At 46.2% G+C, this 27,500-nt stretch overlaps 1 protein-coding gene across 1 annotated transcript in view; it reads left to right on the top strand.

Annotated features, from left to right (window-relative positions):
- Positions 1–27,500, top strand: part of adarb1b (adenosine deaminase RNA specific B1b) — a 148,557-nt gene that overhangs the window by 93,448 nt on the left and 27,609 nt on the right. The window contains exon 3 of the mRNA XM_084451624.1: positions 5,425–5,479. The gene's annotated coding sequence lies outside the window, so the exon portion shown is untranslated. The remainder of the gene's footprint in view (positions 1–5,424; positions 5,480–27,500) is intronic.

Genomic DNA, 27,500 nt, shown 5'->3' with positions numbered 1-27,500 from the left:
GAGTGAGAGAGAGAGAGAGTGATGCTGTACATTAGTGTATTAATTCCTTTACATTATCGGGTGTGTGTGTCACAGGGATTCCCCTCACATTACACTAGAAAGCTGTAGGCACTTTCCTTCACCCCTCTGCAGTGATGAATATTTAAACCCCTGCATTCACAGTGACTGACCTATGGCCTGCAGGTAGAGGGGGCTAATGCTATGGAGGCAATTAGTGAGGCCGTGTCTAAATGAGTTGTGTATCCCATCTATCTCAGAGGATATATGGCACGCTGACCCCACAAGTCTTAATCTCTCGACGGGTGCGGATTCTAGAGCATACATATAACAAGGCGGAGGAATATGCATTCTCAAATAAGTTTGAACTGCTTTTAATGCATGTATACAGCAGACAATGAACCAATGTGTTTGTCTTCCGGCCTTCGTCAACGTTGGTAAATGCCCCAGCGAATCTGCATTCATTCAACTCTGACTATTTTAAGTGTCATTTACTGTAAATTAGATAGTCATGTACATGGATAGCATATAGACATTCGTGGACACACAGACCACACATGCACGTGTGTATCCTACAGTGAGGAATAGCAGCATGAGATCAGTGTATTACTAGAACAATGCTGCCCTCTGCTGGACAGGTAGGCTAACCAAACAGCCGACACACTTCACAAAGGATTGATGTTTTGGATCCAAGTGTTCTACTTCAACTGTGGGACTTTAGCTGTAAACACTGTTGACCTGCGTATGAGGCTGTCCTGTCTGATGCACTCTGCACCCTGAGGAAACATCGTTGTTTTCATACATGCTGAGATTTCCCATGACCAGATTTGAAGCTCACTTCTGGGAAGAAGGGAGAACTTGATCAAATTTAAGTAGTCCTGTAATTTAAGTAACTTCCCCGAAGTTAAACATTAACATTTGATAGCGCATAATGCTAATATTCTCACATTGGGGAGAGCCGTTAGCATTAGCCAGGCGGGAGAGCTGTTAGCATTAGCCAGGCGGGAGAGCTGTTAGCATTAGCCAGGCGGGAGAGCTGTTAGCATTAGCCAGGCGGGAGAGGACTGTCATGTGGAGCAGGTGGCCTAAATGTCTGGTGACAACTGGACTGAGAGGGTAAACTGCACTGCTTAGGGCAGAGTCAAGTCACGCAAGCTCTCTGGTGTGTGATATCTCCCACATAGTCTCCCTCTCTCTCTCTCTCTCTCTCTCTCTCATCATTTCTCCCTCTCTCTCTCTCCCTCTCTCTCTCTCTCATCATTTCTCCCTCTCTCTCTCTCTCTCTCTCTCTCTCATAATTTCTCCCTCTCTCTCTCGCCGGTACATTTGTCCTAATTTACCACTCCCTCCATCTCCAGACTCTCCTCCGCTCCATCACTTCCCCTCACCCCCCCTGGCCTGGCAGATCAATCCTCATCCATCCCTCCTTCCCTCCCTCCCTCCCTCCCTCCCTTCCTGCTCTCCATCCCTCCCTCCACCCTCTGTGCCTTGTCCCCTTCCAATGGTAGCTTGTGTCTTTGCAGCACTGGGCTCTTCACAAGTATAACACCGTTATATTATTATCCTGCCTCCTCATTGAGTTTCGACCTCCCCTAGTGTGTCGTCACCCCAAGGCTCCCGTATCCAACGTGATGACTTTAATGATGCTGACGCGGACATCTCTCTCTGACCACACAGACTGACCCTGCTGGCAGCTAACGATGCAGACGCTTATCTGAGGGTGCTAATTCAGACATGTCTTCTTCCAGACCACACACAGACACCGCTGACCCTCTCTGGATATCCTGTGTGTTTGGACGACCGGGGCTTCCGTCCTCACATATTCATTAGAGTGTCCTGCTCAACTTCAGGCACGGTGACTACTTTCTTTCAGTATGATGTTTTCTGGTCTGCAGCGGCTGAAAAAACAATTGTGGAGCTATTTATGTGTTTAGATTCGGTCATGTTTGAGTTTATTTTCATGAAAATATCAACAGCTCTTGTAGTTCTGCAATTATAAGAACACAACCTTGGTTTTGTGTGGAGTAAGGAGCGATGCTTCCCCTTACTGGTGATTAATAGAACTGCATGTTTTTCTAGCTGGGCACACTTTACAAAATGAGTGCTGCACATTCTCAATTTGATGTTTGTCGCCCATATTTTAAGATCTTGTATCAACTGCAAAAACAAAATGTGCGGTACATTTAAAACATGTATTTGACTCAGGGCTACTATTAACATAGTTGAACATACTGTGGCCTTCCCAAGGCAATTAACCACAGATGTACAACTTTAACAGTACACATTATGGCTGGCGCCAACACATTATTTTCCGCCTTAACTTTTAAGGGTACTAATTAAAAGTATTAAAACTGTAACTAAATAACATAAAACTAAATATAAGCATCTCTGGAAAATAACAACACTGGAAACTAATTTAAAATAAACAAACTTGAAATGGAAAAAGATTTTTTTTTTTAAACAAATGGAAAAACCAAAGCTAGAATGACCCTTTTATGCCAATACTTCTCTAAGCTGCTACTTCTCAAACCACAGTACAGGCCATTGCAAGTTCAAGCTTTATTCAGACTCTGGAAGGAATAGCTGTTTCCCAACCACAACCACTTCCACTCCCGACTCCTAGGACTGTGACCGCAGCACAGCGGTCAAGTGTCCGAGGTGGTTGCAGTCAGACTTGGCAGGTTGTGGTTGTGCTTGGCTTATGGACCGTAGCTTCATACTGCAGGACTGCTAGCGCTGGCCGGGGTTTACTTGGTGTCTCTTTTCTCTTCTCTGTCTCTCTGTTTCATGTGTCTCCTCTCCCTGTCTCTTCTCTGTCTCTCTCTCTGTCTGTTCCCCAGTCTCTCCCCTAGTCTCTCTGTCCTCTCACTGGACCCACAGGGCACAAGAAGTCCTGCCCCCTCTGGCGGAGCTGTCTAGACCCATGCCTGTTAGGCTGAGCTAGTGTCAGTGTGTGTGCATGTGAAATCCTCAGGTTTAAGAGCTCAGCTGGTCAACCCCTACCCCCCCTCTGTCCCTCTATAGATTCTCTATATTAATACTGTATCTCTCTCTCTCTCTCTCTCTCTCTCTCTCTCTCTCTCTGCGCCCCCTCCCCCTGTGACTGGTCTTCCTCTTCTCTCCTCTTCCTCTTCTCCTCTCCTCCCTCTGGTGCCATCTCTCTCTCTCTCTCTCTCTCTCTCTCTCTCTCTCTCTCAGATCTCTCTCTCTCTCTCTCTCTCTCTCTCTCTCTCTCTCAGATCTCTCTCATAGACGGTCTCAGAGCGTCACCTCCTCACCCCAGACCAGCTGTTTTAAGGCCTCACCCCAGCCAAGCTGTTTTTCTCTGTGTGGAGTATGAAGGTCTTTTACTCTCTCCTGTGGACTTTTACTGGGGCCTTTTATGGCTGTTATTTCCAGCCTGCTCCTTTAGGGCTAGAGTGCTTTCTCACATGCTCTCCTGGCTCGTGGCTCTGCAGCTGGACGAGCCACGTGGCAGGGATGAGGATGAGGTATACGACTGTCATCCACCGGCCTCAGCCTCTGGAGGCGGAGGGATGGGACGGTAGTTTCGTGGATGGATTGAGGGGAATAGATGGATGGGTTTTGTGCTGCGTATGTCCTTGCCTGTCTGTCCCAGTTCCGTTAGTTGGACTTGGTCTTGTTGTGACTGGACGAGCCAACACATCCAGATCTTTGAGTCTCATGCAGTGGAATCACAGGGAAATGTTGTTGCTGGCTCCAAGATTTGCTCATTATCGATAATTACAAATACACAATTTACTAATTATACAAGAAATACAAATCTATATACAGTATGATATTGGTATGGATGGATTATGTACATGCTATACATACATATGGATATGAATAACCAAGTGGAGGGATGGGGGTATGGGTGTATATTATGTACATGCTATAGCTATAGATAAATAATTCCGGGGTGAGATATATTGTGATGTGCACTTACATGTATGGTGATGTTATATACACTAGTATTCTGACTAGATATAGTGACACTGTATACACTAGTTAGTCCCTCAGGTGCCAGATGGCCTGGGGGAAGAAGCTCTTCCTGAGCCTCTCCATGTTCCCCATGTGTGTGCGGTACCTTCTCCCTGACTGAAGCAGAGAGAACAGCCCGTTGCCTGGGTGGCCGCGGTCCTTCAGATTGTCTGTTGGGCTTGGTCTTGCAGCTTCTGGTGTAGATGTCCTTGGTCTTGCATCTCCTGGTGTAGATGTCCTCAAGGTGAGGGAGTGGCCCCCCTAAGGTACGTTCAGATGACCGTACCACTCTCTATAGGGCCTTCTGATCCTGTATGCTGCTGTTCCCGTACCAGGTGGGACACTCGTGAATGTCCTCCGTCGTCTGGGGAGGGACAGTCTCTGAGGGGCTCTGTGTGTGTTGACTAGGACAGGTCCTTGGTGATCTTGGTGATCTGCTTCCTCCCAAAGTCCACCAGCAGCTCCTTGACGTTCAGATGGAGGTTGTTATCCTGACACCACTGGGTCAGGAGCTTGTGTAGGTGGGATAGGGTCGTGTGGAGGATGTGAGCTATTGCATCCTCTGTGGATCTGTTGGGTCTGTGTGAACTGCAGAGGGTCCAGTGTACCGGGCAGTGAGGAGCAGATGTGGGGATATATAAAGGGAGTGAAGCTGGTTCTGGCAGGGAACTGTAGACAGATGGTCTCGGGGTGTCTGGGGACACGCCCATCATGTCCAGGAAGAAAATCTTTGTGTCTATCTCTGGCAGCTTTCACTCACTTTTGATGATTTCATACACTGTTTGGCTCCCTCAACATTTTCTCACATTGTTTTCAGTCTGTGGCTCAATTGTACCATTCAGTAACTGTCACCATTGCTAGAGTGCCATATCTGAACCTCATAATAATTCAGTTGATTAATTTTAGCAGTCACTCAAGTGAGCCTCTGCAGCAGATGAAGGCTAGTATTGGCTTTGTAGCATTAGCATAATTGTTGAGTAGTCATATCAGAAACTACTGTATGCCAGGGATTTGTCATTTGTGTATTCAGCAGCTCCTGTCAGTAAACGTAACGTGATCTTATATCAAATCAAAAGCCATGTGTGGAGGGATAGATTTAATCAGCGGTGTGATAATGTTTTGTCCCTAATTTGGTTTAGGCATACTGCATTCTCCATGGTCAATTGCTTATCAGAGTATCTCGGGTGAAGATCTAAAACTTCCAAGAGAGGCCTCTCCAAGATGGCAGCAATCGGATTGTGTCTGTGTAAGAAAATACACATTTCTGATAGAAATATCAATGTTATAGTTGCAACTGCTAGATCAGTGGGCTGTCTGTGCTTTTCCAGCAGGTCTCAGGGGTGAAAGTGAGTCTCTGGTCTCATGTAGAGTTACATGGGCCATTTAGCTGACCGCTGTCACCAGACCCTCCAGTTGACCTGTTATCTGTCCTGTCTCCTCCAGGTCACTGAACCCACAGAGAGCTCCAGCACAACAGCAGACAGCAAAGGGAGAACAGGTGTGTGCGCTCGCATCCGTGCATGTGTGTGCGTGTGTGCGTGCGGGTGTGTGTGTGTGTGTGTGTTTGTGTGTATGATCATCTTTCTTTTTCTTTCTTTCTTTCTTTCTTTCTTTCTTTCTTTCTTTCTTTCTTTCTTTCTTTCTTTCTTTCTTTCTTTCTTTCTTTCTTTCTTTCTTTCTTTCTTTCTTTCTTTCTTTCTTTCTTTCTTTCTTTCTTTCTTCTCCTGTTCGTTTTCTCTATCTGATTCTTCTTGTCTCATCTGCCCCTGGTTCTCCCTCTTGGCTTCATTCTCAAACTCACCATCCCTCCATCTCCCTCCTCTGCTCTTATCTCAGAGTCAGTGTGTTCTCCGTCCGTCAGCGTGAGAACATCGGTCTCTGAGGCTGATCATCTTGATTCCATCCGTAGAGCCACGCTCTGTTCTCTGTCAGAGTTCTGTGATTTCCGCTGAACCATAAAACGGTGATGCCCCATCGCCCACGTTCCCGGACCAGATACGCATGCAGGCTCCATGTCCACCATGAGGGAGGGGTGGGTGGAGCATGAGACCCTTGAATTCTCACTTCATTGTTATCTATATAATTGTGCTCTGATACAGAGGAAAACACAATATTGTCCTATCATTCCAAATTTGAACACTGCTTATTTTGTGTTAGGAACACCACAGTGTTCGCTATGCCTTTTGGTGGTATTGTGGACCAATTACTCAGCAAGTCCCTTTCCGAGGCAACCCTGCATTGACGGCATATGTCCACTAGAGGGAAATAAAGCACTTTTTGTTGTGGATTATTGTTCTCTGTGGCTTCCTTGTACACTGAGTTTATTCTCTGAAATTATTAGAGATGGGTGTATGTAGATGCTTTATGTGCTTACCCTGAGATTCAACCCTTACTGAGTTTTCATGAGGTGTACTGCTTGAAGTTAGTTGTGTGTGTGTTTGGGGGTTTGGTCTGTCTTTGCGTGTGCACCATCTGTGTGTGCTACTCTTGTCGTTGGCGGAGGCGTGAGCTACAGAAGCACAACACTGGAAGAAAGGCGGAGAGAGAGAACGGGAAGTAAAATGCAGTGTGAGAGAGTGATAGCAGAGAAAAGCAGGATGGATAGAATCAGCTCCACTTGAGGATTCACAAGTCCCAGAGAACAAGCGTCACCCCCCCCCCCCTCCCCCTCTTCGTGAGTCTCCACCTCCCCTCTCACCCTCTCTCTCCTCCCCTCTCTAAGTGCTCACCGGGAAGAGAGAGAGAGAGAGAGAGAAACGGGGTGACAGGGAAACAGACAGGGATAGCAAGCGCTGGACAGTGGACTCCAACTGCTAGTTGCTAACAGTAACGGGGACAGCAAAAGTGTCCTCAGATGAGAGTATTAGTGTTTGAGGTGCTAGATCAGTAACACCGAGACCTAGAACCAGAACAGGTGCCAGCTTCGCTCTACCGCTAAGTACAGGAGAGCCCAGTTTGTGGCAGTCAGTGCTAGAGGAGTGGAGGTCAGTCAGTGCTAGAGGGGTGGAGGTCATGGCCCTTCTCAATGACGGCCCCCAGAGTCTAGGCTCCTACTACTGCCTCATCCGCCGCCGCTTCAAGAGACGACGCAAGAAACGCTGCGAACGCAAAGGTACTGTAACGCTCGCGTCAACCAGAACTATGGACCAGGAGTCGCAGTGTTGAATGCGTAGCCTCTTAATTAAAACCCATTTTACAACAGATGTCGATGTAGTCTTACAGCAGATGTCACTGTAAAATTAATCTGCACTTTTAAAGGAATAGAAAAGGGAAAATGCATGTTTAGCCCTGTTTTAAGGTTACTTATGATCATATACAATGGTGCAGATCAAAACGTTGACAAAACTAGCATTTTCGAGAAAGTTGATAATTGCTCTACCACAGTTTTGGTCATACAATGGATGTGGATGGGCATCTTGAAAAATCATTCAAAAACATGTTAAACTCTCTTTCAAAGACAAGAAGCTCACCGAGGGTGTAATTGGTGTCCGTTGATGTTGTGACATCAAAATCGCCGCAAGTATGAATCCTGTAGGATTTTATTGATCATTTTATGAAATCCATTGACTTGTATTGAAGTGACCGTTGTAGATGTGTAGATCAATCCGCAGAGGGGATTCAGGAAGCGGAACAACTTACGGTAGCTATTGTTTATGTTAGCTTGGCTAGCTACTTTGCTCACTGCTCACACTACTCTTTACGGTAGCTCACAGACAAGGAAGCCCTAGGCTACAGTTCAGAAAACGCATATCAAAACGGTTGATCTAGAAGACTATGAATTTGATCGCGAGGAATTAGACTTTGACGGCAGCGCTTATTGTTTCGAGCCTGAATATAGTGAGGAGGAACTACAGCAAATGGAAGAGATGGAGGCTTGCCGAACCGCAGAGCCGGAGACGGTCGATGAAGCTGTCGCTATACCACGAACCACAGGTGTTTGGTAGTGTGCTTGCAAACATTGCCGACAGATGCCCACCGAAGAGGAAAGTTTGTGCTGTACCGAGTGGGACCTGTTGCTAACAGCTGACATGGCAAACCTTTGAGTCTGACTCCTTGCCTGTTGAAAGTGAGTCCTGCTTTTACTACTAGTATTTATGTCCGAGCGAATAAATCGACAGTTTTGATAATTTCATGCTGTAAGACCACTTCTTACAATTCTATTTTTCTAAAGTTAGTCTTGGCAAAGGGATTATTATTATTATTATGCTTCAACACACACACACACAGGCGCACACACACACACACACAGCTGGCAATAAGAACTTACCTCAAGTTCTTCCACTCGTTCGTCTTCTGTCGTTCCTCTATGTAAAGTCGGAACAGCATCACTTTTGAGGAAGACCCTTTTGGGAGATTTCTTTGAGAATAGCCTAGGCTTATAACGTTTGTCCTCAAAATGCAAAGCGCACACACGGTGATCTAAGACCCGAAGAATATCTACGGGTGTGTTTACGTCCAAGTAAAGAGATTCTAGCCACAACTTCAATCTTGCGGGATCGTTGTAGGGAAGTCTATGACAAGTTACAGATGGAACGGATTTTGCCACAATTGGCAATGGCACAATAGCGTGTCATTGTTCAGATCCCAAACAAATGCTTCGCACGAGCCTGTCTTGTTGTTGCGGCTAGCTTTTCAAATAAGGAAGCTGAGCGGAATCCACGGACTTCGCCTACCGCAAGATCAAGGCATTGCGCAAGATCGGAATCAGTTAAAGCCGATGTTTACACACGTATGTGCTGCGACTAAATAGTTCGATGCTAAATATTTTTAAAAAGCCTTTCCAGATGAACTAGAATCTTACTTTATGGCGAATTATATGCCAGAACGCCAACTAACACCTAGGTGAGTTTCTTGTCTTTGAAATTGAGAGTTTAACATGTTTTTGAATGATTTTTCAAGATGCCCATCCACATCCATTGTATGACCAAAACGGTGGTAGAGCAATTATCAACTTTCTCGAAAATGCTAGTTTTGTCAACGTTTTGATCTGAATCATTGTATATGATCACAAGTAACCCTCAAACAGGGCTAAACATGCATTTTCCCTTTACTATTCCTTTAATATTTCATTCAGTGTATGTTGCATTCGAGTGGCATCACCTGTTGGAAGACAATTAACTTCTTAAAGTCTCTGCTGCTTCTCCGTGCTTCTAGAGAATGCTGGGTACTGTACTTACTCCTGGAATGAACTAGAGCTGGTGTAGGGAGCAACTGTGGGTTAGCTTTTCTTACAGTTCAGTTGTAAAACGGTGTCTGTGGGGGCGATGGTTACTGTTAAGGTGTGCTAATGTTGGTCTGGTACGAATGTATGCACTCTGCAGCTGAACTGAGACTGAGTTAAAGAAAGTTTCTTGATGACCTTATGACCAGAATTCTGAACTGTTAACTATCCAAGTGAACCTATCTGGTTCTGGGTAATTCTCTATCACAACTAACTATAACAAAATATAACACATTGGATTAAGTGTGAGCAACAGCTTTGACTAACTCATTTGAGTTGATTTGCTGGTTCGATCCTAAAAGGATGAGAGTAGGGCAAGCGTGTCGAAGGGACAGACGTGTCTCCCTGTCAGCTGTCCGGGAGACATTCACACCTACTGTATGTGGGGCTAGTAGGGTTGCAAATTTCAAGGAATTTCATTAATCGATAACTATAAACCTTAACAAACGATAGTCGATTCATTGATAAGAACGTCCCGCGCTGGACTGCGCTTTGCTCACTTCATTTTTGTGTCGTCTTCCGCTGTGTCGTTGAAATTTCCCAGCATCCCAATTAGCCTTCAGTACATGGCGTGGTGCCCTCATGTACAGTCAGACCTTAAATCATGATTACATTTTACGCAACTCCCGTTGATGACGTTCGTAAAAAAAAAAAAAATCCATTAACAAGGTCCATTAGTTCCATTAAGAAGCAATTAATTGAGTAACCAAATCTTACTGGCAACTGAATGAAAGACTCTTTGTTTCACTGATTTCTCTTCCTTAAAGAGACTGAGTCGGACCTCTCTCTTACCAATATAGAGTAACACATAGAGAGAGAGACCTGCAGAGAGACCCCTCTCTCCGTCGCTATGAGTGAGACCACCCCTGTCACTTTGTAATTGAAGTGCACTGACCTGGCTCTTGGGGGACTTTGAAGCTTTGGGACTTTGCTCCTTTGCGTTGGGGATTAGATGAACAGAGGGAGGCAGTAATTACGGAGGTGCCCCCCTCAGAATAGCAGTATCAGCCCTGTGTCAGCTATTTGATACCCCTCCCCCGGAGGTCCTCATCCAACTAAATCCACCACTGCTGAAGTTGCATTTTAGCTCAATCTCACCCAAAGCTAAGAGGGTAAGTTGAGTCTGTCAGCATGGTGTCTTGTCTCCCCGTCTCCTCCTGATCACATGGTGATGGCATGGCCACTACCAACCAGGAAGAGGGATGACCAGCGTGTGCTATGGTTGGGGTTACGCCATTCCACTAACCAGTGCTACAGCAGCGCTAACCCATTTCAACTCATTCTCTGAGCGGCAGCTGTGATGAGCCTGTCAGTTTTGGTAGTAAGCAGCTAACTGCAGTTCTTAGGGCTTGTGGGTGGGCTATTCTCCTCTGAGACCACCGCTTGTTAGCGTAAAGGTGGGTTTAAAGTCAGTCACGCAGCAAGTCGGACAATAATTATACAGTAATGTCAAAACTGTTGACAGTCACAATGACATTTAATTTACCCTCAGAACGACAGTCCACCCGGTGTGGTTGTGACCGTCGACCTCCCTGTCCATGAGACATGAACATGATTCAACTTTGACAGCAGAACCTTGACAGCAGGCTAGTTCTTAAGTCTCAAATTAAAATGTGAAAATTAAATAAAATTAAAATAAAAGATGAGCTTGGTGTATTTTCTGTTAAGTTTTAGCAAGTTCATTGATAAACTGTTGCCGCTGATTGTGCAATACTGTCACATCAAGCAATTTTGTTGGGGTTTACACTTAACAAACTGATGCCAGGCTGGCCAATAATAGACTGTTAATGGTTTTGTTGGCTCACATGCAGCCCGACAGGTCAAATGATTGACTATAAACATACTTTAAAAACCTTGTATTATTATTCTAGACTGACGATACGCCGTCATGGTATTGAACGTCATTTCAGGTAGGGAGTTGAAGTCAAAAAGATGGGAAATTTGCTGTTGCTCACGAACATCAGAGGAAACGGAATGTAATGCAAACTATAGACATTGAGCTTCCTTCAACACCACCCACCTACCTTTGTGTCTCAGAACGTAGTACTGCGCAGTGTATCTTCCAGTAGAGCAGTATTTCAAAGCATGTCCTACCATGCTGAGCGGCCAGAAAACTCATAGACGATGCTTGGCCAATGAGCCGTGTATGAAATATGGAAAATATGGCAGCCTAGGGTTTTTCTGCGAAGCCAGCAGAATCTCCAAAATGAGCTTTGAAGACTGAGTGGGATGGGAATGTGTCCTATTGGCCTTTTATATCCCGAGTTGAGATCAGTTTGCTCGGGTGTCTCTTCTAGACCGCTTTCACTCATTAACTCCACCAAAGCAAACAACCCTAGGATTCAACCATGTTTATTTGTATACAGTGCATACAGTACATACACATGTATGTACAAGAGATATAGGTGCCATGTACAATGAAATGCTTAGCTGGGTCCGATGTACTGTCGAATCTAGTCTCATGTTCTACTGACTAAGCTGTTTTTTGGAAACTAGGGCCACAGACAAAGCCTAATTGGACCCTGTAAATCTCCTTTCACATGTAAAATGCATTTCACAATACAAGTCATTCGCATAGTAGAGAGGGGATACAGATTCAAATATTCTTTTGATTAACACTAAGCTTTTGTCAGAATTGTAAAGCAAACAAATTACTCTCAAATTACTCTACTTACTAAAGATTATGATCTTTATAATTTTTATTACTTAAAATATTTATTTTTATTATTTTTTATTTTATTATTTTTATTATTTTTATTCTTATTTTAATTATCTTTATTATATTATCTTTATTATTATCTATTATCTCCTAGCGGTAGCGATATTTCATCATTTACAATTTGAAAGGATTTACAGTATGCAGTGATGTTTCAAAGATTAATTTTAATTTATTTTGATTGTGTATTTAAATCCAGTGAAATACCAGTGACTAGATGTAGCGAGCGCTGTGAAGTGAAAACAAATTAGCTGCCACAGAAAAGTGCACATGGCCGCCTAACAGCAGACAAAACATCCAACAGCAACATTCAATTCAGACAAGAAGGGTTGTCACTTTCATTACCGAACACAGAAGCCAAAGCACCACGTTGATTAAGATGACTGCCTTATTTGTTAGCGTAATCTCGTCGCCGGGGAGCGACAGTGTAACAGCGCTCTGTCATGATAAGAAATGAGCTGGGTCAGACAGCCTCCGAGTGAACGCTGTGTAATTAGCCTCGATTAGCATTCCGCTAATGGCTGTCGGGGAGTGATAGAGGGAGACGCCGTCGTGGCGGAACAGCGCTAGCCGCTAACGTGTGGTAAACCAGTGAGGGGAAGCGTCTGGTCCCTGGAGAAGGTTCTGGAAAAGGTTCTCCAGACGACTCTGGGAGCTAACTGGGCCTCATTTACCTCAGCTAGCGGAGGTCTGATCGCTAATGTGTATGGACATAAGTGATGCACACACTACTATGCTAACGTTTACATTTAATTATTTCACTCTCGGCCCCCTGAAGTTCCTATTGAAGACGGTGTATAAAAAAAATGTCTGCCGAGCGTTGGTGTTTCCCGCCTGCTCTGCCGAGCGTTGGTGTTTCCCGCCTGCTCTCCCTGATGCCATATATTTTCATTTGCTCTCCTCGTCGTCGTCTCTTTCCTGCTTCTGTTTATTCAGTTTAAATGTGTTTCCTTGCGTCTCCAACACGCTCGCTCTGCCCTCACACCCCACTGCCCACCTTCCCTTTTCATGCGCTTTGATTTGTGTCCAGTTGTGTGCTGGTCGGTGATGTGCACTACCCCGCTATTGTCATTCCTACCTGTCTGTCTTTTAAGCCCATGCATTCATTTTCTTTTTGTGCCTCAACTCCATCTACGTCCCCCTCTTTCTCTGTCATTCCCCAGCATGCATCTCTCCCGCCCCTCCAGACCCCTTCCAACATGAACTCACAACCTGGTCATATCTGAGGCCTGGGGTGTGAAATTCAACCTCTCCACCCCCCCCCCAACACCCCCTTACACTCCCACACGCATGCACACACACACACACACACATACAAACATGCGCACACGGTCACACAGGCACGCGGTGGGACACTGGTGTGTCTAACCTGCCGTTGAATTTGAAGTACCGTGCTCGTTGTAAGCAGGAGTATTGAGGCGGGGAGAATAGAAAGAGGGAGGGATGGAGGGAGAGAGAGAGGAAGGGATGGAGGGAGAGCAGTGGAAAGGCAGATAGAGTGGGTGGTAATGAACAGATAGATGGAGAGTAGAAGCAGAGACGATGCTGATACAGCACTTTCTATCCGGTCGGCCTGCAGCACTTCAATATAGAATCAGGAGTATATAGGGCCTCACACACACACACACACACACACACACACACACACACACACACACACACACACACACACACACACGTTCTCTTAAATACATGCTCAAACAAGTACACAGGCGCTCACACAAATGGCACGCTTGCCCAGTCACACACACACACACACACACACACACACACACACACACACACCTCCCTCTACAAACTTGGCTTAGGTGCCCAGGGAGCTCAGTCAGTAGCGCAGGAGATGTCGGGGGTCATAGGTTCGAAACCCCCCACATTGGGCACAGAAAAACATTTCACTGTACACGGTGCCCGTATCATGTACATATGACAAAATGTGTATTGTTTTTTAAACTAACACTAGTAACTAGTTTCACAAAACGGGTTATGAATGTGCTGTACTGTAACTATACATACACATACTGGACATAATACTTTATCCACACATGAAGATTAATACATCGAAAACAAATACGCACACACATACAAATGCAGACAAATGTGCACACACACACACACACACCTTGTGTCTACAGTCAGTGGCAGTACCCCTACTTTTTTACTGGGAAAGAGCTTGCCAGGATTTGGACTTCTGCTCACTTTTAAAAGGTGACATGTTGTTTATGAAGTCACCTCAGGGGCTGTGCTGGTGTTCACCTGTGTAAATTGACTCCTAAGAAGAGATTGGGCATCAGTTGCAGTGCTGTTGTGTGTCTTGTGCAAGGTTTTTACGTTGTGCCCTAGATGCACATCTGCATACAGCATAGTAGCCTGTGTGTTTACCTGTGTGTCTTTGGGATGAATGAGAGGAGCCCACCATTACTCTTGGCCACGAACTGTCTAGAGAACACACACATGCACATATACAAACACACACACACACACACACACACACCTGCCCCACAGGCACAGAGTGCATATACCATAAATCATAGCTGTCGTAGATTTTACAGGTCCCTGTGAAATGGGGAGTGGGACGGTGGTGTGTAGGCAGCCACCCGATGCCCTTGGAGGGGGAGAGATGGAAGGAAAGAGAAAACACTCTTATTGAATCCAGCCTGGAACGCTGGCCTTAGTCCCTCAGGGTGGGTCTGTCTGTCAGTTTGTTTCACACAAAGGTGTTTGTATTTTGGGTCTGTGCCATTGCCAGTCAACAGATCTGTACATTACCAGGAAAAGGTGTTGAGCTATATCTTATACTCTTATTTAGCATTTACTATTATTTAGCATTAATCGAACTCCAACATACAATACCTACCAGCTCTTCCCCTCCCCTTTTGGCGTTGATGGTTTTTGACGTTTTACTGTTTTACTAAATTGAGGCTGGAGTGTGCCATTACTAAACAGTAAAATAAGGTTGGAGTGTGCCATTACTAAACAGTAAAATGAGGTTGGAGTGTGCCATTACTTAGTCTGAATTAATGGATGTACTGTAGGTTTTGGGGATAAGCCTTGTCATTCGTTTATTAACTGCCCAATCAGTGGCGCCAATTCACGTGGTCAGCCAATCCAGACTACGTGAAATGGCAGCAACCTAGCAACCGTCCCGCCAAAGACGACAGTGATTGGTTTAAAGTAGGACTGTCAATTGAAAAAAAAAAAAAGAAGATCTTTACAATTACATGATGTGTAATTAATTAATGTAATTAATCACAATTAATCGGACATGTTTTTGATGGGAAAAGCCCCCAAATGAAGATATTTTCAATGAAACGACATTACATTATTGGAGGACGTAATTTGCAACGCTTCCATTAAGCCGTTGTCTTCTACCATACCTGTAGCTTTTGCATTGACCTGCAGTCCATAGCAATTCATTTTATGACCGAATTTATCCGAGTTAGACTGACTGTAACCTGCTCATTCTGTGCTGCCTGGTCTCTGTAGCCTATAGAGTCCGCTGGGAAAATTTGAAATATCATTATTTTGTATTTTATTTATATTAATTTGCATTAATTAAATAAAACATTAATGTTTGCATTGTTATTGATCTAATTAACAAATTGACAGCTTTAGTTTAAAGAAATACCCCCCCCCATCCCTGACTGGTAATGAGTCCAGCCAGACCGTTCTCCAGCGCTGGCTCAGCATAAACTTGCATAAAGTGTGGAGATGCGAGACTAGCCATTACCAAACAGTAAAATGAGGTTGGAGTGTGTCATTACCAAACAGTAAAATGAGGTTGGAGTGTGTCATTACCAAACAGTAAAATGAGGTTGGAGTGTGTCATTACCAAACAGTAAAATGAGGTTGGAGTGTGTCATTACCAAACAGTAAAATTAGGTTGGAGTGTGTCATTACCAAACAGTAAAATTAGGTTGGAGTGTGCCTTTATTAAACGGTAAAATTAGGTTGAAGTGTACCATTACTAAACAGTAAAATGAGGTTGAAGTGTGCCATTACTAAACAGTAAAATTAGGTTGAAGTGTGTCATTATTAAACAGTAAAACAAGGTTTTGAGTGTGCCATTATAAAACAGTAAAATGAGGTTGGAGTGTGCCATTATTAAACAGTAAAATGAGGTTGGAGTGTGCCATTACTAAACAGTAAAATGAGGATGGAGTGTGCCATTACTAAACAGTAAAATGAGGTTGGAGTGCGCCATTACTAAACAGTAAAATAAGGCTGGAGTGTGCCATTGTGTTTTGATTTGGCACCTAAACTTTCATGCTTTACATTATGACCAATGTGACGTTATGAACAACTAACGTAAGATTCATTAGTTAGGGTTTGGAGCTTGTTAAACTAGTGCTCTTCAACTCCCCCATCCCTGACTGGTAATGAGTCCAGCCAGACCGTTCTCCAGCGCTGGCTCAGCATAAACTTGCATAAAGTGTGGAGATGCGAGACTAGCCATTACCAAACAGTAAAATGAGGTTGGAGTATGTCAACCCAGGAGAGACAAGTCTGAATCTCTGGAGCAGGGCCTCCCAGGAGAGACAAGTCTGAATCTCTGGAGCAGGGCCTCCCAGGAGAGACAAGTCTGAATCTCTGGAGCAGGGCCTCCCAGGAGAGACAAGTCTGAATCTCTGGAGCAGGGCCTCCTAGGAGAGACAAGTCTGAATCTCTGGAGCAGGGCCTCCCAGGAGAGACAAGTCTGAATCTCTGGAGCAGGGCCTCCCAGGAGAGACAAGTCTGAATCTCTGGAGCAGGGCCTCCTAGGAGAGACAAGTCTGAATCTCTGGAGCAGGGCCTCCCAGGAGAGACGAGTGTGAATCTTTGGAGCAGGGCCTCCCAGGAGAGACAAGTCTGAATCTCTGGAGCAGGGCCTCCCAGGAGAGACAAGTCTGAATCTCTGGAGCAGGGCCTCCCAGGAGAGACAAGTCTGAATCTCTGGAGCAGGGCCTCCTAGGAGAGACAAGTCTGAATCTCTGGAGCAGGGCCTCCCAGGAGAGACGAGTGTGAATCTTTGGAGCAGGGCTTCCCAGGAGAGACAAGTCTGAATCTCTGGAGCAGGGCCTCCCAGGAGAGACGAGTGTGAATCTTTGGAGCAGGGCCTCCCAGGAGAGACAAGTCGGAATCTCTGGAGCAGGGCCTCCCAGGAGAGACAAGTCGGAATCTCTGGAGCAGGGCCTCCCAGGAGAGACAAGTCGGAATCGCTGCAATTGTCTCTGAAGTAAAATCGGTGCCGGCAGGCTAATTCACATGGCTTATAGGTCATTAGAGGAACAAAATTGAATAATGGGGTCCAAGATGGAGATTTGTGTGTGTGCGCGCGTGTGCCTGTGTGCGCTCGTGCGTACATCTGTGCATGTGTGCATCTGCGCTTGAGATAGTGTGTGTGCATTTGAGAGAGTGTGTGTCTGTGTGCATATCTGCTCGTGTGTATTTGAGAGAGTGTGTGTCTGTGTGTATATCTGCTCACAGCAATGAAGGACCATGATAGGTGGCCACACTCCTACATCCCGCACCCTGGCCCATCAGTTTTAATCAGGCAAAAGGACAGGCAGCCCTGTCTGTGAGGACCCTCATCCATTAGGCCCTGCGCAGCGCCACACATGTACCCCATTATGACTGGCACCCTGGGAAGCCACAACAGGAACTGGGAGAGCAGCGAGATGGACTAAAACTTTATAAAAAATAAATTTCCAATTCTATGAATGAATTCCTCCTCTCCCCAATCCTTCCCCTCATTGGAGTAATCACTGATCTGCCAAGGCTGGATTGGTTAGTAATAGGATGGAGACGGTGTCCACTCACATACAGAGGCACAAACTGAGGACGCCCCTTCCCCCATTATATGCATCACTCTCTCTATCCCTCTCTCTGTCCCTCTCTCTGTCCCTCTCTCTGTCCCTCTCTCTGTCCCTCTCTCTGTCCCTCTCTCCGTCCCTCTCTCTGTCCCTCTCTCCGTCCCTCTCTCTGTCCCTCTCTCCATCCCTCTCTCTATCCCTCTCTCCATCCATCTCTCTGTCCCTCTCTCCGTCCCTCTCTCTGTCCCTCTCTCCATCCCTCTCTCTGTCCCTCTCTCTGTCCCTCTCTCTGTCCCTCTCTTCATCCCTCTCTCCATTCCTCTCTGTCCCTATCTCCATCCCCTCTCAACCCCTCTTTCTCCCTCTCTCTGTCCTTCTCTCTGTCCCTCTCTTCATCCCTCTTTCTGTCCCTCTCTCCATCCCCTCTCAACCCCTCTCTGTCCCTCTCTCTATCCCTCTCTCCATTCCCTCTCCATCCTTCTCTCCATCCCTCTCAACCCCTCTCTCTGTCCCTCTCTCTATCCCTCTCTCCATCCTTCTCTCCATCCCTCTCTCTATCCCTCACTCCCACCTGTATAGCTGTAAGGTCTGCAGAAAGTTCCACAGTTCAAATACTTTCATAAATACTCTCTGTTCTCCTCTGTTCTATTAATACATCCATGGTTCTCCCCCACATGTCATCTATATTTTCAGGAGATAGTGTGGAATGTCAGGATGTGAACCCCTCCAGTCCCGGTCACATTCCTCCAGCTCAAGTCGAGCAGAGCTGAATTATGCACACGAAAATTGAATTAGCCTTTTCATTTACCAAAATAATTTGTTTGTAAAGGGAGCCTCTCCCAATCCCACTGTGCTTTTTGTATAGTAAATGACCACACAAACACTCACACACTTATCTCATTAGTTTCTCATGAACTGTTTGCCCTACCCTAGTGACAGCAAAATCTATGTATGTTCTGTTGAGGTGATACTGTTCAGGTGATACCACTGTTGAGGGGGTACCACTGTTGAGGTGGTTCTGTTGGGGTGGTACCACTGTTGAGGTGGTACGGTTGAGGTGGTACGGTTGAGTTGGTTCTGTTGAGGTGGTTCTGTTGAGGTGGTACCACTGTTGAGGTGGTACTGTTGAGGTGGTTCTGTTGAGGTGGTGGTACTGTTGAGGTGGTACGGTTGAGCCGGTTCTGTTGAAGTGGTTCTGTTGAGGTGGTACCACTGTTGAGGTGATACTGTTGAGGTGGTTCTGTTGAGGTGGTTCTGTTGAGGTGGTACGGCTGAGGTGGTTCTGTTGAGGTGGTACGGCTGAGATTCAGCCACTGGTACCTGGGAGTTTTAAATGAGAGATGACTCTTAAGTACTATACCCACATACTGTGCCCTGTGTGATAACAACTATACTGTAGCTTCATCAGTCTTTTTTTACACTACAGTATAACCCCCCATGCTGATGAGGTGGATTGGCCAGTGTTTTCTCTGGAATTGTCATTTCATAGATGGTGTTTGTTGGAGAGAATGGTGTGGATTGGAATGGAGTGGATGCACTGGTCACTGCACCTATCTGTCTGTGTTAGGAGCTCTGGAGGGAGTGGTGACCGACCAAGTCTTCTATTCCCTGTGTTTCCTGAAGCCATTCATCTGTGTCTGCCTCCCTCTCTCTTTTCTCTCATCTGTGTCTGCCTCTCTCTCTCTTTTCTCTCTGTCCTTCTTCACTCTCCTCATCTTCACTCTCCTCAACTTCACACTCTCATTTCTCGAGTCTCATTGTGTTTCGATCTCTCTCCTCCTGCCTCTTACCCTTTCCCCTCTCTCTGTTGGGTGCTCTTATTTTTCTTTAAATTGCCCCTCTCTACTCTCTCTCCCTCTCTCTCTCTCTTTTCCCTCAATATCTTCCTCTCCTCTCTTCTCACAGCCGGTTCGTCTTGCTGGCCACTGGCCGTAAGTTCCAATCCCTTCATTCTCAATCAGAAACCTGTAATCAATTGTTGAAAGAAAACGATTGACACAATATAGAGTACTTGATGAATCCCTTTGGGAAGTTAGTACTGTAACACACAGGGCCTGAGACGATCCATACGGGTTCAGGGCCAGGTAGATGTGACACAGTCAGACACGCAAGGCAGAAATAAATCAAAGCTACACACGATGACAATGTGATTTACACAGTTAGGCCCATATGAATGTGCTACATTCTCCTCCATACAATGCCATGAATACCATCTAATAATAATAATAATAATAATAACTGTATTTATACAACACTTTTCAAAAGTTACAAAGTGCCTGACAATAAAAAACAGCTTAACACAATAGGAAGCACAGATAAAATCAATACATGCAATGTAATAGAAAAGTTTCAATAAAATAAACCAAAGCAAAGCAGTCAACTCAATTTTATAAACAGATGATTAAAATGAGCGTTGAAGTGGCCCTCCTATGAGATGACGATACCAGCAGTGGCCCCAGGCCAGACCCCTGCTCTATCCCCTTCGTGTTGGAGCCGAGCCCCAGGAACTCTCAGAAGCGCTGCGTCCGAAGAGGTGGGCGAGGTAGAACATGAGGTTGTAATCAATAAGATCTGGAAATCAATTGTAAAAGCAACGGGTAGCCAGTGAAGGGAGGCCAGGATAGCAGAGACATGCTCGTGTTTCTGAGGCCCAGATAAGATCCTGGCGGCAGGATTTTGAACAAGCTGGAGACAGGAGAGGGATTTCTGCTAATGCCGGAGAGCAAAGAATCGCAACACTCGACCACGCATGATGAGAATGAGACCGCACCCTGAGAGGAGGGGGGAATAGACAGCAGATCTCAGAGAGGGAGCCGGCCAGTACCAAGGTCCATATATCACCTCTCAAACGGCCCTGACCAGCATTTCAGCACTCAGAATGTACATCATAGATTAGAGTAAAGAATATACAGAGTAAAGAACATGCATAATAGAGTACAAAAAATCTATACAATCAATATACATAAAATATAGAATACCTGTATATACATGCATGTATATACGTACTGTACACACAATCTGAGTGTCAGAGGGAGAGACTCAGAGGAGAGAGAGTCAGAGGAGAGAGAGTCAGAGGAGAGAGAGTCAGAGGAGAGAGAGTCAGAGGAGAGAGAGTCAGAGGGGAGAGAGTCAGAGAGGGAGAGTCAGAGGGGAGAGAGTCAGAGGGGAGAGAGTCAGAGGAGAGAGAGTCAGAGGGGAGAGAGTCAGAGGAGAGAGAGTCAGAGGAGAGAGTCAGAGGGGGGAGAGTCAGAGAAGAGAGAATCAGAGGGGAGAGAGTCAGAGGGAGAGAGTCAGAGGGAGAGAGTCAGAGGAGAGAGAGTCAGAGGAGAGAGAGTCAGACAGGAGAGAGTCAGAGGAGAGAGTCAGAGGAGAGAGAGTCAGAGGGGAGAGAGTCAGAGGGGAGAGAGTCAGAGGAGAGAGAGTCAGAGGAGAGAGTCAGAGGGGGAGAGTCAGAGGAGAGAGAGTCAGACATGAGAGTCAGAGGAGAGAGATTCAGAGGAGAGAGAGTCAGAGTAGAGAGAGTCAGAGGAGAGAGAGTCAGAGGAGAGAGAGTCAGAGGGGAGAGAGTCAGAGGGGAGAGAGTCAGAGGGGAGAGAGTCAGACAGGAGAGAGTCAGAGGAGAGAGAGTCAGAGGGAGAGAGTCAGAGGAGAGAGAGTCAGAGGAGAGAGAGTCAGAGGAGAGAGTCAGAGGAGAGAGAGTCAGAGGAGAGAGAGTCAGAGGAGAGAGAGTCAGAGGAGAGAGAGTCAGAGGGGAGAGAGTCAGAGGAGAGTCAGAGGGGGAGAGTCAGAGGAGAGAGAGTCAGACAGGAGAGTCAGAGGAGAGAGAGTCAGAGGAGAGAGAGTCAGAGGAGAGAGTCAGAGGAGAGAGAGTCAGAGGAGAGAGAGTCAGAGGGGAGAGAGAGTCAGAGGGGAGAGAGTCAGAGGAGAGAGAGTCAGAGGGGAGAGAGTCAGAGGGGAGAGAGTCAGAGGGGAGAGAGTCAGAGGGGAGAGAGTCAGAGGAGAGAGAGTCAGAGGGGAGAGAGTCAGAGGGGAGAGAGTCAGAGGGGAGAGAGTCACAGGAGAGAGTCAGAGGAGAGAGAGTCAGAGGGAGAGAGTCAGAGGGAGAGAGTCAGAGGAGAGAGAGTCAGAGGAGAGAGTCAGAGGAGAGAGAGTCAGAGGAGAGAGAGTCAGAGGAGAGAGAGTCAGAGGGGAGAGAGTCAGAGGGGAGAGAGTCAGAGGGGAGAGAGTCAGAGGGGAGAGAGTCAGAGGAGAGAGAGTCAGAGGAGAGAGAGTCAGAGGGGAGAGAGTCAGAGGGGAGAGAGTCAGAGGAGAGAGAGTCAGAGGGGAGAGAGTCAGAGGAGAGAGAGTCAGAGGGGAGAGAGTCAGAGGGGGGAGAGTCAGAGGGGAGAGAGTCAGAGGGGAGAGAGTCAGAGGGGAATGAGTCAGAGGGGGGAGAGTCAGAGGGGAGCCTTGTTGATAAGGCTGATGGCCGAGGGGAAAAAGCTGTTCCTGTGTCGAACAGTTTTGGTCTGAGACGACCGCAGCCTCCTGCCAGAGGGGGGCGGTGTGAAGAGGCTATAGCCCGGGTGGGAGGGCTCGGCCATGATCTTCCTGGCCCGCCTCAGCGCCCTGGAGTGAATTAGAATGAGCTCACTTGATTAGGATGGTGATGCCAGGATGAGGCTGTTCAGAATGGACATCAGTTTGTCCCTCATCCTCCTCTCCACTACTAATATAAAGAGTGCACCATTCCTCAACATTTCACATGGACTGTCGTACAGGTGCATCTCAAAAAAAGTGAAACTTGCACATTCTAGATTCATTACACATTAAGTGAAATATTGCAAGCCATTTTTGTTTTAATCTTGATGATTATGGCTTACAGCTCATGAAAATCAACAATCCAGTATTTAGAATATTACATAAGACTAATCAAAAAAAGGATTTATAATACAGAAATATCAACCTTCTGAAAATGGTTATGTAACCATATGTTCATTTATGCACTCAGTACTTACAGGTCCAAGTTGCTTGAAGTCCAGTGTGAATTTTCCACAGTCAGTGATGGTTTGGGTGCCATGTCATCTGCTGTGTTTTATCAAGCCCAGAGTCAACGCAGGCGTCTACCAGGAGATTTCCCTCTACTGACGGGCTTTATGGAGATGCTGATGCCATTTTCCAGCAGGACTTGGCACCTGCCCACACTGCCAAAACTACTACTGGTTTAATTACCATGGTATTACAGTGCTTGGTTGGCCAGCCAACTCGCCTGACCTGAACCCCATATAGAATCTATGGAGTATTTTCAAGAGGAAGATGAGAGACACCTGAACCAACAGTGCTGACGAGCTGAAGGCTGCTATGGAAGCAGCCTGGGCTTCTGATTGACAGGCTGATTGACTCCATGCCACGCCGCATTGATGCAGTCATTCATGCAGAAGGAGCCCCGACCAAGTATTGAGTGCATAAATGAACATACCTTTCACATGGTCGACATTTCTTCATCAGCATCCCCTTATAACCCTTGGTGTGCGTTTATTTTTCTACACGTGATAACATTGTAATGTACGAAACAAAATGAAAGGCTTCTTAAGCACAGCTCCTAATTTGCGTGGGAGACGCAAGAAGGCATTGACTATACGGGCCAAGTGACTCGGCACGCGAGGGGGAGAGTAGCCTGGGGCCGGTCTCTCACAGTTGTTTCACCGGTCTAGACTAGTCTGGGGCCGGTCTCTCTCACAGTTGTTTCACCGGTCTAGACTAGTCTGGGGCCGGTCTCTCTCACAGTTGTTTCACCGGTCTAGACTAGTCTGGGGCCGGTCTCTCTCACAGTTGTTTCACCGGTCTAGACTAGTCTGGGGCCGGTCTCTCTCACAGTTGTTTCACCGGTCTAGACTAGTCTGGGGCCGGTCTCTCTCACAGTTGTTTCACCGGTCTAGACTAGCCTGGGGCCGGTCTCTCTCACAGTTGTTTCACCGGTCTAGACTAGTCTGGGGCCGGTCTCTCTCACAGTTGTTTCACCGGTCTAGACTAGTCTGGGGCCGGTCTCTCTCACAGTTGTTTCGCCGGTCTAGAGGGGAAGCGCCTAGGATGACACATCGCATAATCTTCCGGTCTGGACCAGAAGAAGAACAGTTGTTGTAATGTTTTTAAGACGCTGCAGTGGCTTCAAATGTGTGATATTAAGTATCCGGCACACTTCTTCCATGACTTCTTGAAACATTTCTTCAGGTATGTCCATCGATGTAGATAAAGCAAGCGGAAGTAGGAGGCGGGCTCTACAGGCTCGAGTCGGAAGAAGGGGCGGGCTTAAGGCAGTGCAGTAAATAGACACCGAGGCTGCGTTCCGAATCGTATACTACCCTACTATATAGTATGCCAAAACAGGATGTAGTATGTCCCAATACATAGTATGCCACATGCAGTATGGCAAAAACACCAGGAGGTCCTACTACATCCGGTCGTATTTTGCAGTATGCAAGCCAGCAGGCTTTTCTGGCTATTCTGACACACAATCCTGTGCGCAGCGGAAATGTGCGTCACATGTGAGTCGTGACAGCTGTAGACTGTAGAATGTCATTATGGACAGCGACGGATGTGGGCAAATTTCAAGGCGCAATGTTATATATATACTACAAGGTAGTATGTCCCAATTGGATGCCTACTGCTTGCAAAGTACGTACTTTCTAAGGGCAGCTGTAGTAGGTACTGGTAGTAAGAAGTAGAAGTATGCGATTCGGAACGCAGCCCTAGACTGACGGAGAGGTAGACTGACGGAGCGGTAGAGGGAGAGAGAGGGAGAGAGAGAGAGAGAGGGAGAGAGAGGGAGAGAGCCCATCGCTCGAATCACATTCAGGGCTGTACAATGATGTTCCGTGTTTAGGTGAATCGTTAGTTATGGCGGTTGATGCGGTGGTCTGCGGAGCCCCGCGGTTTGCTTCACAATACAGAGGTTGTGCAATATTGCCGTAAGCGCAACAACACTTCCGTAGCCTATATTCACTTGCGATGGGTGCCGGTGGGATTTCTTTCTCATGCTCAGCCATCTTCTCCAAAACCCAAACGTAAACACGACGCACATGTTTGTTTTACGTCCATTATGTAATTTATGAATCACCAACTTTTTTTTTTACGATTCACCATAAAGACGCAAGGAGTTAACGCTTACAGCACGGGCCTTTAAAAAATGTAATTTAATTTCCAATTATCTGTTTTCCGCATCAAGCGATGCATCATTCAAGAGAGAATCGCGAAGCATCTAATAATCTATTTTTTTTCCCCCACCCCTACTTAACACCCACGGTGTGTGAGTCTGTGTGCGAGTGTGTGTGCCAGTCTGTGTGTGAGTGTGTGTGTGTGAGTGTGTGCGTGTGTGCGTGTGTGCGTGTGTGTGTGAGTGTGTGTGCGTGCGGCCACGCATGTGGGGGAAGACGGACGTTGCCTTTCCAAATGAGAGGATGTTATGAGGGGGAGTCGGGCGCGAGGGGGCGGAGTCGGGCGCAAGGGGGCGGCGGCGGCGGCTTGTTGATGTCTGCTGTGCCCCGGTGTGTCACTGTAGCACCGGGCAGTCACTCGCCCGAGCCGTGATGGACGCCCAGGGAGAAAGACGGAGCGCCCGCTAAAGAGAGAGGAGGTCATTTCTCTCCCCCTCCCCCTCCTCCTCTCTGACAGGGCTGGGGGTTCATAGCCCCATGCTTCATTGATTTATGAGTACACCTGAAGGCAAACGGAGCGTGTGTGTGTGTGTGTGCACGCATGTGTGTGTGTGTAACTGAATGTGGGGAATTTATATGAGAGGAAGGGAATGTGAGAAGGGGAGGGAGTGTGTGAGGGAGGAATGGCAAGACAACGCGCGGCCGAAAGCTTGGCTACGCGAGTGAAACTTTATTAGGGGAAAAAATTAGCGGACAAGCTGTGTTTGTTTTCACATGTGGTTTAGAGAAAGTTGAGTAGAGTTCACTATGAGAGGTGTGTGTGTATGTGTGTGTGTATGTGTGTGTGTGTGTGAGTGAGCTGTAGTGTGTGCCTATACCAATATATTTCACCCTGGCTTTCTCTCATGATATCTTTTCTCTCTGGCCTCTCACGCCTGACCCTCCACTCCCCCCGCCCTCTGAAAGACTATCTTCCATAAAACCCTCACATAAAAGATTCATATTGATACTCTCGCTGGCCGGCTCCCCCCTCCACTCAATCTCTCACATCAGCAGTCTAGGTGATGAACAGCAGACTGCCAAATATTAAATCTTGGAACACAGTAAAAAGAATGAGTCGCCCCCCTCTCCACCTGTCCGTAGCACAACTGTGCTGTTCGCATTCGAAAATGTCCCAAAACTCCACACCCAACCCTCAAGTATCGGCAGTGAGCTGGCTCTCTGGAAGAAGGAACATTCACATTTGTTTTGTGGATCAAATAACACACTGTTAGCCAGGCTCCAGCCCCTCAATCTGAATTTTCAAAATGCGATTCGGGGTCTGGAAAAGCTCTCCTCCAGAGTGATCTCTTGGTTGGAATTCCAACCAGGCCAATCAGCTTTCTGTGGATGCATCCTTTGAATTAAACCGCGCAATATGATTGGTTAGGGGATGAACTAATCGCTGAGGACTCCTTCAGCAACGCCCATCTTGGAAAACGGCTGCAATGGGAGCTTTTTCAGACTGAAAAATGAAATGAAACGGATTGGGAATTGAGTCCGAGTGTCAGGCTAACACACTGTAGCCCTAAAGAACAAACCCTTGTAGATCTGAAAGAAAAAAGTTGTTTCTCTTCCCCTGTGTAGATGTGGGTATTGAATGAAATTGAATCAAGCTCCTGTCCATGGTCCTGAAATGGAAATCTCACATTTAAAGCATCCTTTGAACATTGTGGCTCATCTTATCTAATAAGGCCCTCATTTGGGACACACAACCAATGTTCAACAAGTCAAATATTGCCTGTAGGCAAGGCAAGCTTATTTGTATAGCACATTTCAGCAAGGCAATTTAAATTGCTTTACATGAGACCTTAAAAGCATCAAGACAAAGTGCAACACATAAAAGGTCATATAAAAAAAAAAGCAAAAAGGACATTTAAAACAAAATGCAGGAAAAATAAAATACAGGAATAAAAGTTACAGTGCAATGTACAAATTAATAATTATTTGATTTAATAAAAAGCAGCGACAAAAAGAAGTCTTGATTTAAAGCTCTCTTCTGAGCATTGGACTCCCACCCAGGAGACGGGGGTTCAAGGCCCCAGTGGAGATGACTTTATGGGACTATACCCCAAACCTCCACACGTTCATCCTTTCACTCCAATCTTTTTATCCCTTACCTTTGTCCAGAAACAGAAGTTGAACCAATTGCAGCAAAATAGCTAACATTACAGGAATCATCAGTGTAACTGCTTTAGCCACTGATCACTACCATTAATGTTATGGAAGCTGCTGCTAGTTGTTGTGAACTCATGAGCTAACTGGCTATCCCGCTCTTATTGTGCTGGATTAGCATTGGAAGCATTGAAACTGATGTGTCCAGGCGACAAGACCTATCTTAATTTATCAGACATTATTTCATGTCATTTAAATTCATAGATATTTCAGGGGCGTGACTAGCTTCTGTCCTACCAGTCCTGAACAGAAACAAGCCAGCCACGCACATAAGCCAGGCTGGACCTGGCCTGGTTTATATCACAATACGTTTTTCATCTCGACAATGCATATTGTCATGCTTTATATAGTGATATCTGGTTGCACGAGGTATAGTTACACCCCTACTATACTGCATTGTGCTGGTGTGTGTGCATGTAACTGAAAACAAATGACATTTGGAAAGT

Source organism: Borostomias antarcticus, assembly GCF_949987555.1.
Source record: "Borostomias antarcticus genome assembly, chromosome: 2".
Lineage (NCBI taxonomy): Eukaryota > Metazoa > Chordata > Actinopteri > Stomiiformes > Stomiidae > Borostomias > Borostomias antarcticus.
Note: the sequence above shows the minus strand (reverse complement) of the source record. Positions and strands in the feature narration are given on the sequence as shown.